This window comes from Acinonyx jubatus, chromosome A2 (genome assembly GCF_027475565.1).
Source record: "Acinonyx jubatus isolate Ajub_Pintada_27869175 chromosome A2, VMU_Ajub_asm_v1.0, whole genome shotgun sequence".
In the NCBI taxonomy this organism is placed as follows: Eukaryota; Metazoa; Chordata; class Mammalia; order Carnivora; family Felidae; genus Acinonyx; species Acinonyx jubatus.
This window is the reverse complement of record NC_069383.1, coordinates 71,702,796-71,717,959: the sequence shown is the minus strand read 5'-3', so window position 1 is coordinate 71,717,959 and position 15,164 is coordinate 71,702,796. Positions and strand designations below refer to the sequence as shown.

The 15,164-nt window shown below is 36.5% G+C and overlaps 1 long non-coding RNA gene and 1 pseudogene across 4 annotated transcripts in view; one reads left to right on the top strand and one right to left on the bottom strand.

The window, feature by feature from the left end:
• Positions 1 to 15,164, bottom strand: part of LOC106969988 (uncharacterized) — a 162,448-nt gene that overhangs the window by 86,977 nt on the left and 60,307 nt on the right. For all 4 annotated transcript variants that reach the window (XR_003424570.2, XR_008296836.1, XR_003424571.2 and 1 more), the window contains exon 3: positions 11,404 to 11,518. This is a non-coding gene — a long non-coding RNA (uncharacterized LOC106969988). The remainder of the gene's footprint in view (positions 1 to 11,403; positions 11,519 to 15,164) is intronic.
• On the top strand, positions 12,551 to 13,092 carry LOC106969987 (chromobox protein homolog 3-like; annotated as a pseudogene).

The following is a 15,164-nucleotide window of genomic DNA, read 5'->3' as shown; positions in this document are numbered from 1 at the left end:
ACATGGATTAAAGACTTAAATATGAGACCTGAAACTGTAAAATTCCTAGAGGAAAACATAGGGGAAAACCTCCTTGACATTGATCTTTGCTATAAATTTTTGAAAATGACAGCAAATGTTAAAGCAACAAAAGCAAAAATTAAAAAAAAAAGTGGTACTATATCAAACTAAAAAGCTTCTGCACAGCAAAAGAAACAATCAATAAAATGACAAGGCAACCTATGGAATGAGAGAAGATATTTGCAAGCCATCTATCTGATAAAGAATTAACATCTAAAATATGTAAGGAATTCAGGCAATTCAATAACAGAAGAACTCATATAATCCTATTAAAGATGGGCAGAGGATATGAATAGATATTTTCCAAAGAAGATATCCAATGGCCCACAGGTACAGGCTCGACATCACTAACCATCAGAGAGATGCAAATCAATACCACAATGAAATATCACCTCATATCTGTTAGGATATATATTATTAAAAAGATGAGCTAAGTGTTGGTGAGGATGTGGAGAAAATGAAACACTTGTGCACTGCTGGTGGAATGTAAATTGGTGCAGCTACTATGGAAAACAGTATGGAGATGCCTCAAAAATTAAAAATACATATACCATATGATCCAGTGTATATACAGTCTCCCTTCTGGGTATATATACAAGGACATGAAAACAGGATCTTGAAGAGGAATATGTACGCTCATGTTCACTGCAGTGTTATTCACAATAGCAAAGATATGGAAACAACCTGTGACCACCAATAAGTGAATGGATAAAGAAAATGTGGTGTATATACATATACGTATACACATACATACACATATACATATACATATACATATACATATACATATACATATACATATACATATACATAGGAATATTATTCGGCCATAAAAAGAAAGAAATCCTGCCTTTTGTGACAACATGGATAGATGTTGAAGACATTATGCTAAAAATAAGTCAGAGAAAGACAAATACTGTATGTTTACAATACAGTATGTATGTATTTAGATTATGTGGAATCTAAAAAGGCCAAACTTATAGAAATATAGAGTAGAATGGTGGTTGCCAAGGGCTAGGGGTTGGGAGAAATGGGGAAATGTTGGTCAAGGGATACAAACTTCCAGTTTTTAATTTATTTTTAATTGCATCTATTTATTTATTTATTTATTTATTTATTTATTTATTTGAGAGAGAGAGAGAGAGAGAGAGAATGAGCATGAGTGGGGAAGGGGCAGAGAGAGAGAGAGAGAGAGAGAGAGAGAGGGAGAGAGAGAGAATCTTAAGCAGGTTTTACACCCAGTATGGAGCCAGAGGTGGGGCTTGATCTCAACACGTGAGATCATGACCTGAGCCTTAATCAAGAGTCAGGCACTTAGCTGACTGAGCCACCCAGGAACTCCCCAACTTCCAGTTTTAAGATGAATATGTTCTGGGGATCTTATGTACATCATGGTGACTGTAGTTAACGATACTCTATTATATACTTGAAAGTTGTTAAGAGAGTAAATCTTAAATGTTATTACTAAAAAAATAAAGGCAATTATATGAGGTGAGGATGTGTTAACTAATCTTATTGAGGTAATCATTTCACAATGTATATAACACATATGTGTATCTATATATGTGTGTGTGTTGCATATATTAAACTTACATGTTATATGTCAATAATATGTCAATAAAGCTGGAAAAAATAAATACTATGATTAGGAGCTCCTGGTGGCTCAGTCAGTTAAATGTCTGACTTTGGCTCAGGTCATGATCTCATGGCTCATGGGTTCGGGCCCAGCTCAGAGCCTGGAGTCTGCAGCCTGCTTCAGATTCTGTCTCCCTCTCTCTCTGTACCTCTCCCCACTCACTCTCTGTCTCTCCTTCAAAAATAAACATTAAAAAAAATACTGTGATTAATATTCTAGTAGCTAATCACCAGTGTATCCTTAATTATTTAAGAAAATTCCTGGAACTGTAATTATTAGGATAAAAGGTTTGCACAGTATTATGATTTTAGATATATATTGCCAAATTGTTGCAGAAGGACTTATCAGGTCATACTCTGACATGAAGTATATGAGAATGTCTACTTTTTCAAATCTTTTTCAGCAGTGAGGACTATCATTCTTTCTTTGTCGTCTTTACTCATTTGGTAGATTGAGGGATTACTGTTTTAATTTTAATTTCTTTGATTAATAATAATAATAATATAATAATAATTATATATTGATATTAATAATATAATATAATATAATAATAAAAAATTTGTTTATTTATTAATCATTTGTACGTCTTCTTTGTATGGTTGTCAGTTCAAGCCAGTTTGTCTGACTCTTTAACACGCACACACACACACACGCACGCGCACACACACACACACACACACACACACACACACACACACCCCACTGTTCCATGCCTCTCCCATCCTGTATTTGTGCACAGTGGTTTTTGTTTTTTGTTTTTTTTTAATGGGTCAGAGTGCAGGAACTTAGATTTTCCCCTTTGTAATCATCTTGTTAAATTCAGCCAAATGTTTCAGCTGTTTGGCTCCTGAGTCTCATCCTGTGTTTGCTATCCTTTCTGTTTTGTTTTAATTGCAAATCTGATAAATTTGCAAAATATCTTTTTATTTTCAGTTTTCAAAAAAGTGGTAGCAGGACAGGGCTCTGCGCAGAGCCTGTGGCACTCCCTCAGGAACTGGCCCTGTCTTGACATCAGTCCATTAATTAGATGGGTTGACAGGGTTACTTTCTAGTAGACAGAGCTGTCACCACCACTGTGGATGATGTTGGAATCCGGAATCTCTCAGCCTCAGGGTTAATCACTGTGACTGTATGTTCAGGTCCACTGAAGCAACAGGATTACAAAGTTTCGATTTCTCTTTTGGCCATAAACTTCTAAGAAGTTGGTGATAGTATCTCACTCATTTCTTTATGTCTCTCTTTATCCCTCCCCCAGGTTCCTCCATAGCAGTCATTCAATTTTAAGGGTATAAAATGGAATATAAACTTTCCCCACTGCTTTGCACATAGGGACAAATGACTCACCTCCTTTCCCTCCCTCCCCTCCACCGCAGTTAGGCCTATCAATCCTACATCAGAGTGGCCATATATGCACAATAAAACTGAAATTAACTGGACTCCAACGTGAGAAATCTCATGTTATACACTCCACTGGTTAAAAAAAAAAGGAAGTTGCATAAAAAAAACCCTTATACCCTGTATTTTTTCAAAGACTAATTTATTTCTTGTTTTCTTTAATTATGGATCTATAAGTATGAATTTATTATTGAAAGATAAAACTGAGGCACTGGCAGTTTCTAGGTCAAAAAATAAAGGTGAAATTATCTTCCATAATGAGAAAAGTATCCCAATAACACCTTAACAGATATTTTCAAGGAGGCTTGAAACTGAAAAATAAATGTCTGGTTATTCAAAACATCAGCCTCCAACAGTCTAGTTAATTGAGACTATATTCTGCTTTCTCTGAAGTCTATAGCTTTGCCATGGTTTCAGACTATGAGCATTTTGGTCATGAGTTATTGGCCTGAGTCTAAAATCTGCATTTCTTGCCTGAGCACTTTATAAACTGCCTCATCAAATCTTTACAACAAGTACACTCTGAAATGCACAGAACTTTTTTAGAGGAAAATAATTTACAGGGACTTCTAATGCTGAGGTCAACTATTATTTTTTTTAATTTAAAAAAGTGTTTATTTCTTTATTTTTGAAGAGGGGAGAGGCTAAGAGAGAGGGAGACAGAGAATCCCAAGCAGGCTCTGTGCTGTCAGCGCAGAGCCTGACTCAGCGTTCGAATTCATGAACCATGAGATCATGACCTAAGCTGAAACTAAGAGTCAGATGCTTAAGTGACTGAGCCACCCGGGCACCCCTAACTTGATTCTTTTGATTTTGAGCACTGTGACCAAAGTTTGAATCATTATCATTACCGGTATCATTAATTTTCCTCTTAATGATCTTGTTTTCAAGATTGACCCAATCATTTGAATGCACCCCCAAACAATATTGAAAACTCTACTAGAGTTGTTTTATAACAAATCCTTTGCAGTAGGTTTGCTATTACTTCCACTGCTAATACCATACAAGACAGTAAATGTGGTCCTGGCTGCTGTGGGTGGGTTCTTAGAGTCTGGTTTCCCTTTATTACCATACATTGTGTGATGGCTGGGTTTTCCCACCACTTTTCTGTACTTAAATGACTCTGAACCTCTAATTTGTGCTATCTGCCTTGAGGCCTTTTGGCTTTTCATGTGGTGAGAATGGGATTGTAAACTAGAGTATGGGCACTAATGTTACTTGGTGGTGGTGATAGGCTGGTCATCCAGATAATCCCAACAAATGTTTATATTACACTTAAGCATTTTTTTCAATGAAGTGGAAATGCCAAATTAAAAATTTCTAAGACACTTTAGAGGGGTTGACCTTTTAGAAACATTTTGAAACAGCTTTATTAAGATATAATTCATATATCATAAAAGTTATGAATTTAAAATGTAAAATTCAATGGTATAATATATTCACAGACATATGCAACCATCACCACAGTCAATTTTAGAACATGTTTATCACCTCAAAAAGGAACCTTGTACTCCTTAGTTATTATCTCTCTATTCCTTTATCTTCTCCTTCCCTCCTCCACTTACCCTAAGCAAACACTAATTTACTTTCTGTCTCTCTTCTCTATTCTAGACTTTCATAGAACAGAATCATATAATATGTGGTCTTTTGTGACTAGGTTTTTTCATGTAGTATAATGTTTTCAAATGTACCCATGTTGTGGCATGCATGAATACTTCATTCCCTTTTATGGTCAAATAATATTCCATTGTATGGATGTATGTTCCACATTTTAATTATCCATGCATCAACTCTTGAACATTTGGAGTGTTTCCACTTTGTAGCTACTATGAATAATGTTGCTATAAACATTCATGTACAATTTCTGTGTGGACATATGTTTTCACTTCTCTTGGGTATATACCTAGGAGTACAATTACTGGGTCAAATGATAACTCTATGTTCTATTGTTTGAGGAAGTGCATACTATTTTCTGAAGAGTTGCACCACTTTATATTACCACCAGCAGTATATGAGGGCTCCACTTTCTCCATGTCGTTGGCAATACTTGTTATTATCTGACTCTTAAAATTTTTGTCATTCTAGTTGGGATAAAGAGGGATCTCACTGAAGTTCTTAAACTGTGTTCAGTACTAATTTTGTTTGTCTATTTTTGTTTCACCATTTCTTGCTCTTTTTAAAGTGAAAATAATTCCCCCTTTCTTTTAGCTGAACAGTATAAATTTATTTAAAGTCTGCATCAGACTATTTCATAAATTATTTTCATCTGGGGTAAATTAATGTTCTAATTATTTTGTGTTTCTTAATATTATATTTCCTCAGATATTTTGTAATTTCAGTGTGTAGGCTCATTTTCAGTTGGAGGTATGTGATTAAGACCTTTTCTATACTGTGCTCACATCTCCCTGTTCAACATTTGGTGGTGGCTTCATTTTGTTCACCATGTACCTCTATTAAGAACCAGAATGTATAATGGCATTTGGAGGACTTGCCCTAAAAGATGATGCTGGAGATATGACAGATCCAGTTAGTGAGCCAGCAGGAGACTTCATCAAGAAGCTGTATATGGTCTGTAGACTTTCACCTTGTTAAGAGCATAGTCCTATTCATTGGTCACTAATAGTTTTTCCCAGTTTTCTGTCACAGGTCACAGATCATATGGTCAGAGGGACTGATAATATAGAGGATTGAGAATGGAAGTGGGGAGAGGGCCCAACTTGCTCTTTAACTTTACATACTAAAACTGTCATATGTCCATTAACTCCAGCACTGCTCAGAGCTTTGTGTTTTAAATCCTTTTTGATTTTATCTTTCTTTTTTTAAGTTGTTGGAGCAGAGGGGCTGTGTGAAAGAATGGACTCCCTGCATCATCTTGACAAGAAGTCTTCATTTTACTTAAGGAAGGAAAGCTGGGGGGTGGGGTAATCTTGAAGCAGAAGCTAGAGAGAGCTAACAGTTCTCCAGGTAAGTAAGGACAGTGGATATTTTGTTTTTGCCTTCCCAGCATTCTTTCTCACATTAGGTGACCCCAGATTTCCTTTGGGAACCTTCTCTCCCCTCTGACGTCAGTCAGTATGATTTGGAGTTTGGTTCATCCTACTCCTATAGCATCAATATGTGTCTCAAGGCCTGGCCACAATAATTGGTTCAGGGATGAGCAAATAATCCAAGTTGTCCCATGAGATCCCTCCCTGTTATTTTTCTATCAGTAAAAAGATCTCTGGTTTATATATCTCTGGGTCCCAGAATCCTCACTTATGATTCACCTGTAAAATGAAGATGAATAATAGTATTTGTTTCATAGAGAATCAGGAGCTAAGAGTAAATAAGTTAAGGCAGGTAGAGCATTTAGCACAGATTCCAGCTGGGACCACCATCATTGTTATTATGATTCCATGTAAAATGTATTTATTTATGTATTTATTTTAATGTTTATTTATATTGAGAGACAGACAGAGCATGAGCATGGGAAGGCAGAGTGAGGGAGACACAGAATCTGAAGCAGGTTCCAGGCTCCGAGCTGTCAGCACAGAGCCCAATGCGGGACCCAAACCCACAAACTGCAAGATCATGACCTGAGCCGAAGTCAGACACTTAACTGACTGAGCCACCCAGGCACCTGAGATTCCATGTAAAACTTAGAGGAGAGAGACATCACCTTGCATTGGTCTTACATACGGTAAGATTTCAAGTGGATCTTAGGTGTTTGATGGAGAACAGAGTAAAAGTATTATACTAAGGTAGAAGAGAGCAATGTGGCAGTAGGCTATGGGAATTGTAAAGAGGAGGGTAAGGTGAAAACTGAGGGTGTGTGTGCAGTGGACTACATACGGGAAGCTCACTGACACCTGAACCAAAAAAAAAAAAATGGGACTTTGTTTCAAAGGTACTGAGCAGATATTGGATTGGAAATTAACATTAGTGACATGGGATGACTTATAATGAATAACTCTTCTATAGGCAGAGGAGAAGTAAGCAATCACCCCAGGTGCTCCTTTACTGTAACCTCTTGATGACTTAAACTGAAAACACACATAGGAGATGGCCCAGGAGCCCAAAGGAAGAAAGTGAGCCAGAGAACATCTTCCTTCTCCACATTGGACTCAGAGCCCATGTTTTAGTTTTTGTTATTTTAAGCAAGTCAGCTTTCCTTTATCTCTAGGCCATGTACCTGTGTGTGTGTGTGTGTGTGTGTGTGTGTGTGTGACACACACACGTGTACATATGTACTTTTAGCAGTGTGTTAAGTTAATACAAAAATACATTTTTTTATACAAATTTGTGATTTGTACAAAATTACACAGCAATTCTAATGATTTATGAATTTGTTATAGTTGGTTGTATCCCCATGCTTTTACTATTCTTTTTTTAAATTAATAGATCATTGTAGGGACTCCAGCAAGATGCAGACAAGCAAAACTTAGCCTCTTTTGCAATAGGTGAAGACATGGCATCAAATATCTACACTGGAACAGTGACTGCTCCCTTTTGAGAATAAATGTGTTCCATACTTGGCTACAGTTGTCATCATTACTTCTTGCTATTCTCTGACCCTGAGCCTGTGTGTCAATGATGTTTATTATCACACTAGTGCTATTGTTTTGCTTCTAGTCAGTTCCATATATTGATTTTCATTCCTTACTTGGCCCTGTAGACATTTTAGCTTATGACTCATGGATAAAACTAATTTCTATTTTTCCTATCTGAATTTGAATTTTTATAGGTATTTCTTCTAAGTATTCTAAGACAAGCTAAAAAGCAGCATTAATTATCCTAAGTTCTGAAAACCTAAGGTCAGGCCAACTCTTGGTTATAACACATGTATACCACCTTTCTTGGCCTGGCTGATTTTGTGTATTCATTGAGACAGGGTATCTGCCAGGAGTTGTTTTCGATCTGATGGCAAGCCAACAGATGATGTCAAATCATGCCAACATGTGCCAAGTTGTCACCTCTGCATCCCTGTTTATCAGGGATTTCATTGTACAAGTCCCCTGTCTACTATTATGTCATATTTTTTTGCTCAGATAAAAGTCTATGCCCAGATGAAAAAATTCTTAAGAAGTTGCTATTTTTACCCAATTCCCTAAACCACATATGAGTGACAAATATTTCCATAGGATTAATGAATAGGTGTTTCAGCCTCCTCCGCCCTTATTAAATACTAGCTTTTTCTTTCATACTTGGAACTATGTTGAATTTGTGGATGAGAAACATTTTCCATATGTAATGAATCCAAGGACTTTTTAACCTATTAGATTTCATTGCATATATTGGTCACTCTTTTAAGGAATTGTTTCTAATCCAGCCAAGAATGAAATAACCTGAGAATCTGGTATGCCTTCATTTAGAATATTTTCATATTTTTGAGTAATAAACATAGGGAATATTTCTTGATAAGATCAAGAATTGACCAAGGGAATCATGTAGCTTTAGCCATCCTTATTTTTATCATTTGCCAAAAAATTTCCTTAGCTTCATAGAAACCACATAGAAACCAAATGACTTGGTTTTCTTTCCACTTCTCTAGGCAACCAACCAATTTTTTAGTTTCCATGGACACCCAGTTGAGCAACAGTAGTTAGATCTGTAAAAACTGCTATCTGAGTTGGAGTCTGATGGTGACCTACCCAACAGCACTGGGATGGCAACTCAGGCTTGACCCTCTAAGGGACCAATATGTATGAGATTGCACGTGAGCATCTGGGACAGTGCCAATATTTTCCCTAGTTATTTTCCAGTTTCTTAATTTGTGGAGGTTCACAAATTATTATAGACCTTGTCGTGATATCTAGGTAGTTAGGGAGCTCCAAAATAAGGCAATGGGAATAGTGATAAAACAGGTCTGCTTGAAAGAGATTTACTTTATACTTGGTTAAGCAAGAGGCCTCACATACTGATGGCTATGTTAACTCAGTTGAGAAATAATACATATTTGGAAACCCTTGTGGAAAGCCCAAAATACACTTGAAATGAGAGAAGTCATAGACTCATGTTTTAGTGCATACGAAGGATAGCTTTGAATCTAAGCAGTCACCACAAAGTCTATTTGGGCTCAGCAGAAATATAAGAAACAATTGAATTAAATTGTCTTGTATCATGTACTAATTCTCCAAGGTTCTGCTCCCTCCCAGCCTGGTATAGAATGAGTGATTATTTGAAAAGATTAATCTGGTTTCCTGTTTTGAATATTCTGTTCTTTACTTTCACTTGCATTGTGTAAAATTCTCCATTTCTCAGTTGCTCCAAAATGAACAATTTAACAACTGACTCTTGCAGACCGTTAATCAGTATTGGAAATGTTGGAAAAGAAAGGCATTGAAAAATAGTGAAAATGATATTTTAATTCGCATTATGGGACACAACTCTGCCATAAATATGTCAGACCTTTATAGGTATGCTATTTCTCTCTTCTCAGTCTCTGTCTCTTCATTCATAGAGGGAGGGAGATGGTTGCTAAAATTCCTTGTAGCACTAATGTTCTACTACTTAGTGAAAAATCAATTTTAATTCCACATACAAGAGAGACCATGTCATGATCTTGAGATATCTAGCTCCTCACAGGAATAAAATCTTCAGGCTCATGGTCACAGGGAATTGAATGAAAGAATTTATTTTGTATTTTCCGAAAAGCCTCTAATCACTTCTATTTCTCTTGTGCTATAGAAGCTTTCCATGAATACCATAGCAAATGGATTCCTGGGGTAGGGGGGAGTGGGTATTTATCAGACTTTTATTTTTGGTTTGCTGGTAGGAATTTGAGATGGACAAATAGATATGGAATTTAAAAACAATTTTTAAAAAGGAGATAGTAATGAATGGTACTTAGCTAGAAATCAGCCAGAATTTTGTGGATGTGTAATGAATTGATGATTGAGGTGATACATTTTGTAAATCAGGCATAGGAGAAAGATTTAGGAGAAATGTTGCAGAGGAACTTTTGGCTTTACAAACCCAAGGACACATTCACATGCCTTAGGTCTTTGACAGGACTTTGACAGTTCCTTAATTGTGTGCAGTTTCCCATCTCACTAAAGTAACCTGGGCAAATAGGGAGGGAAATGCCTCCCAGGTGGAAGTAACACCGTGAACAGAGCTTGAAAAGTATGAGACAGTATGGTGTGTGAGGCAGTGCAAAGAGTTTGTTTAGTCCTCTTGGAGGATAAAGTATAGAAGGAGGCTGGATCATTCAGAGTTCAGGTGCAGATAACAGAAACCCCTTCAGCAATTTTAGCAATTTCCTATTTGTTGAATATTAAATGAATTCTGTAGTGCTAAATAAAAAAAGCAAGACACAAAAAAATTCATATATAATTTAACATGATCCCAGTTGTGGTAACTCTCTTTCTCGTCTCTCAAGCTGAAAGGAAATACCTTAAAATGTTAACATTAGTTGTCTCTGGGAGGTGGAATAGCATATGATTTTTATTTTCCTTATGCTTCTGGGGCTTTTCTAAAGTTGAGCTTCCGTTACTTTCGCAAGCAGACTAAAACCTAATAAATCCTCTTTTAAAGGATTCTTTTCCACACAGGGAACTCATTGGTACAAACATTTTTAGAAAATATCACTCTGAGGCATATAGCATCTTCTCTTGCACTTCTGGCAGAGAAACATGATGCTAAATGCTGAAGGGTTTTAGTTGGGATGGTGGATGTGCTGGAAAGAAAGGTGGTTATAGCAGCGTCAGCCAGCAGCCAGCCTATGATACACAGCCTAGAAATGCCTCCTTATAATGAAGCAGCAGAAGGGGAAATTAAGGAATCAATCCCATTTACAACTGCACCAAAAACCATAAGATACCTAGGAATAAACCCAACCAAGGAGGTGAAAGATCTGTACTCTGAAAACTGTAAAATATCATTCAAAGAAATTGAAGATGACACAAAGAAATGGAAAGACATTCCATGTTTATGGATTGAATGAACATTGTTAAAATGTCTATACTACCTAAAGCAATCTACACATTTAATGCAATCCCTATCAAAATACCAACAGCATTTTTCAAAGAGTTAGTACAAATTTGTATGGAACCACAAAAGACCCTGAATAGCCAAAGCAACTTTGAAAAAGCAAAGCAAAGCTGAGGTATCACAGTTCAAGTTATATTACAAGTTATATGACTTCAAGTTATATTATAAAGCTGTAATGATCAAGACAGTATGGTACTGGCACAAAAATAGACACATAGATCTATGGAACGGAATAGAAAACCCAGAAATGAATCCACAACTTTATGGTCAATTAATCTTCAATAAAGCAGGAAAGAACTTCCTTATAAATACGTTTTATGAAGCTTCAGGAGTTCGCTTACCTTTATCATTTGACCACTAGCAGTCTCGTGATAAAACAAGGTCAAAGACAAGAAAGATAAATTCCCCAGGCAGCTCCCAGCACTGCTCTGTCAGGAAATGATCACCAAAGATGCCCTGATGAGAAAAGGAAAGCAGTCATATGTGAGTGTTCTTGTCAAATGTAGGTAATTCCTCAGTCACTGGTGAGCCTTAAATACATTTGACTTCTTTCCTCCTTGAATCAGAAAGAAAACCAGGGTAGAGGTGGGCCTTCAGAGTGACGGCAGAGAAAGGAAGGCCTGTGAAAATGAGGGTCAAAGGTGTCTGAAGAATTGGGAGAGCTCTCTGGACAAAGATGTGACTTTATTACTGTCCCCAAAATATGAGGGGCATTTGTCCTGAGAGCCCTCCATTCTGCTTTTCTGCCTTTGTGGAGAAAGGCAGTGACTGGATGTTGTGTGCAGTGATGTGTGATGTGGCAGGAGGAGTAGGGCCAAGGCCAGAGGAGACATGGGGAGACCCCAAGGTAGCCCTCATAGCTCACTTTGCCAGGACATTAGGATTGCATCTTACAGCCTAAAACATGAAAATTAAAAATAAAATGTCCACGGGTGCCTGGGTAGCTCAATCAGTTAAGTGTCAGACTCTTGGTTTCAGCTCAGGTCATGATCTCCCAGTTCATGAGTTCAGGCCCCATGATGGGCTCTGCCTTGGCAGCATTGAGCCTACTTGAAATTCTCTCTCTCCCTCTTCCTTTCTGCCCCTCTCCTGCTTGTGCACTCTCCCTCTCAAGATAAATAAATAAACATTAAAAAAATAAAGTGTCCAGTAACATGAAAATTAAAAATAAAAAATGGAACTTGAGATTCAATGGGTTGGAGAAGTGAAACATCTGGGGACATCTTGGAGAAGGTGGATAATAGCTTTCCAGGTTTGTAATAAAAAACGCTCTCTGAGAGGAGTGCCTGGGTGGCTCAGTTGGTTGAGCATCCGACTTTGGATCAGGTCATGATCTCACTGTTTGTGGGTTCGAGCCCTGCGTCAGGCTCTTTGCTGACAGCTCAGAGCCTGGAACCTGCTTCAGATTCTGTGTCTTCCTCTCTCTCTGCCCCTCCCCCACTTGCACTCTGTCTCTCTCGCTCAAAAATAAATAAACATTAAAAAAAAATGGCCTCTGACAAAACTACATTGCAAAGGAAAGAACCTGAATGGAAAGGGTAAAAAAGTCAGAGGCAGAGCCTAAAGAATTTGTGGTGGAAAGAGCACATGACTGATGCATAGTGACTGGGAAAGCAGAGGAGTACTTCCTGAAGTGGAAGGTAATACACATGCTGACAATATTGGCAACCTGAAGAAAAATTACGTTGTCTGGAGTTAACAGAAATATTTCTTAATTCTCAAAGAGCTGGTAAAGAAAAAGATGGTACAAAAAGGAAATCTTTATCTGTCAGTGAATCTGATAGCAAATCAAAGGAAAGAGCTACTGCTGGCAAACCAAGAGGTTTTGCCAGAGGTCTAGATCTCACATGAATAATTGGTGCTGCAGACAGTAGTGGAGAGTTAATACTTCTCAAGAAATGGAAAGATTCAGGTGGGGCAGACTTGGTACTGGCAAAAGAGGCAAAAATGTGAAGTGTTGTCAGATTGCAATCCCTTTTTATGAAAGGAGACTAATTTGGCATTCTTGTACAGAAAATGAAGCTCAATAATTGTTTGCAACTATATATGCAATTATATTATAGAATTATATATATACATATATGTGCACACATACATATAAAATCTGTGTCTTGGTTTTTGATTTATTAGTGTGAAGAAATAACCACATTCTAATGAGAATCAAATCTGATATGTTTGTTTTGAAGTAGTATTGAGGAAGTTGGGGTTTTATCTACAGCACTGGTAGCTTTGAACAAATAAATAAGGCTTTCTTAGTTGCTTCCTTTATCAGGAAAGAACATTTGATATCATGGTATACTATTTCCTTTGCATTAGAGAACAGCTTTTCTAAAAGTTGGGGGAAGATCTCCTAGTCATTACTCAATCAGAATTTCTGGTTAACTCATAAATGTCTAATGACCAGTCTGAGATTTTTTTGTTTGTTTTCTCGTGTGCATACACATAAAATACCTACATAAATGGTTTTCTTTTTTTAACTTTCACCAAAAGAAAAACAAAAACACCATTTCACAACCATGGATAAACCTGTGTTTCTGGAAGGCCATCATTCTAAGCAACCCAAGAAATAAACCACTTAATATTTTAAATTAAATATTTTAATTTAATTAAAATAATATTTTAAACTATATTTTAATATTTTAGATTAATATTTTAATATTAAATTATTTAAAATTTACATTATATTAAATTATTTAAATTAAATTAGAATTAACTTAAATTAATATTTTAATTTAACATTTTAAATTAAATAGATGATTCTGTCATTAATTGAACAATTTAAATGTATTGTACACAACTTAGACAATTCCAATTGGACAATTTCAAAACAGCCATATCAGAATCCATATGTATATCTATTGTCATTTAATGCCATTTGCAAAACTCCTAACAGGAAAATTTTTATCAGTATCAACCATCTCCCCACCTAGATGAGAAAACTAGACAAATCCTGGTGTGTATTCATTAGCCAAGCAGGACTTAGTTAAATGGACATCTAAAGGTTTCCTCTAGCAAAGCTTTCCTTTACAGGCAGTTGGAAAAATCTGTACTCTATTGACTAAAAGGTTAATGTGTAAGACTTTGTTCATGGAAACCTAACCAGATGGTTAGAGATGTTGGCAATTTAGGACCTGCTGGAGTAAATGGGTAAACAGACTTTGGTAATCTAAACTATCAATTTGCATGTTTTTCTTTACACACAACTCATTCTTTACATGTAAGGCTCAATCTTTTCAGTGTTTGGGTGACTGATTCAAAGGAAGCCTGGAAAAAAAATAACTTTGTCGTGACTAAAATGCTATCCAACTATATATTGTTTATTGTAAATAGTGGTGAACAGTGGTTAATAATTTTATATTTTAAAAAATGAATATGTGGGTTGCTGACGGGGAGGTGGATGGGAGACGGGCTAGATGAGTGATGGACCTTAGGGAGGAGCACTGGGTGTTAAATGTAAGTGATGAATCACTGAATTTTAATCCTGAAGCCAACACTATATGTTACAATATATGTTAACTAACTTGAATTTAAATAAAATCTTGGAAGAAAAAAATTAAAACGAAAAGAAAGCTGAAAAATAACACCTGAAACATATTCTCTTACAAATTTTGAAAAAATAAAGAACAACTTTCACCATCTTAAAAAAAAATATTTGAACTTCTACATCTGCAAATCAGCAGTATGTTATAAAATTTTTGCTTTTAATGTCTTCCTTTGTTAATTAAAGAGTTATAACCAAACACTTGAAAATGTATTTCTTCAAATGTTCCTGGGACCCACTGTAATTCTTTTGCTATGTGAATAATTTCACCCTTTAATTTATCAGCTTGCAAATTTATCTTTAGGTAGTTAAGTGTTCTGTGTGTGTCCCCCACCCAAACCTCCCTAGAATTTTTAGGAAGACTTCTGGTCACTCCATCATAGCTCTTCAGCCTCCAGGAGTTTACCCTTAGCCTCTATATCTCCTCAACTGGACCATCAGATCACAGAGGCTACCATCATTGGGTAAAACTATGGGAATGCAGTCCTTATTGCCTGCTTTGGGTCAGAGGTAGCTAGTGTAACAGGGAATAAGGAAGGTCTTCTATCTATGAACAAAGTT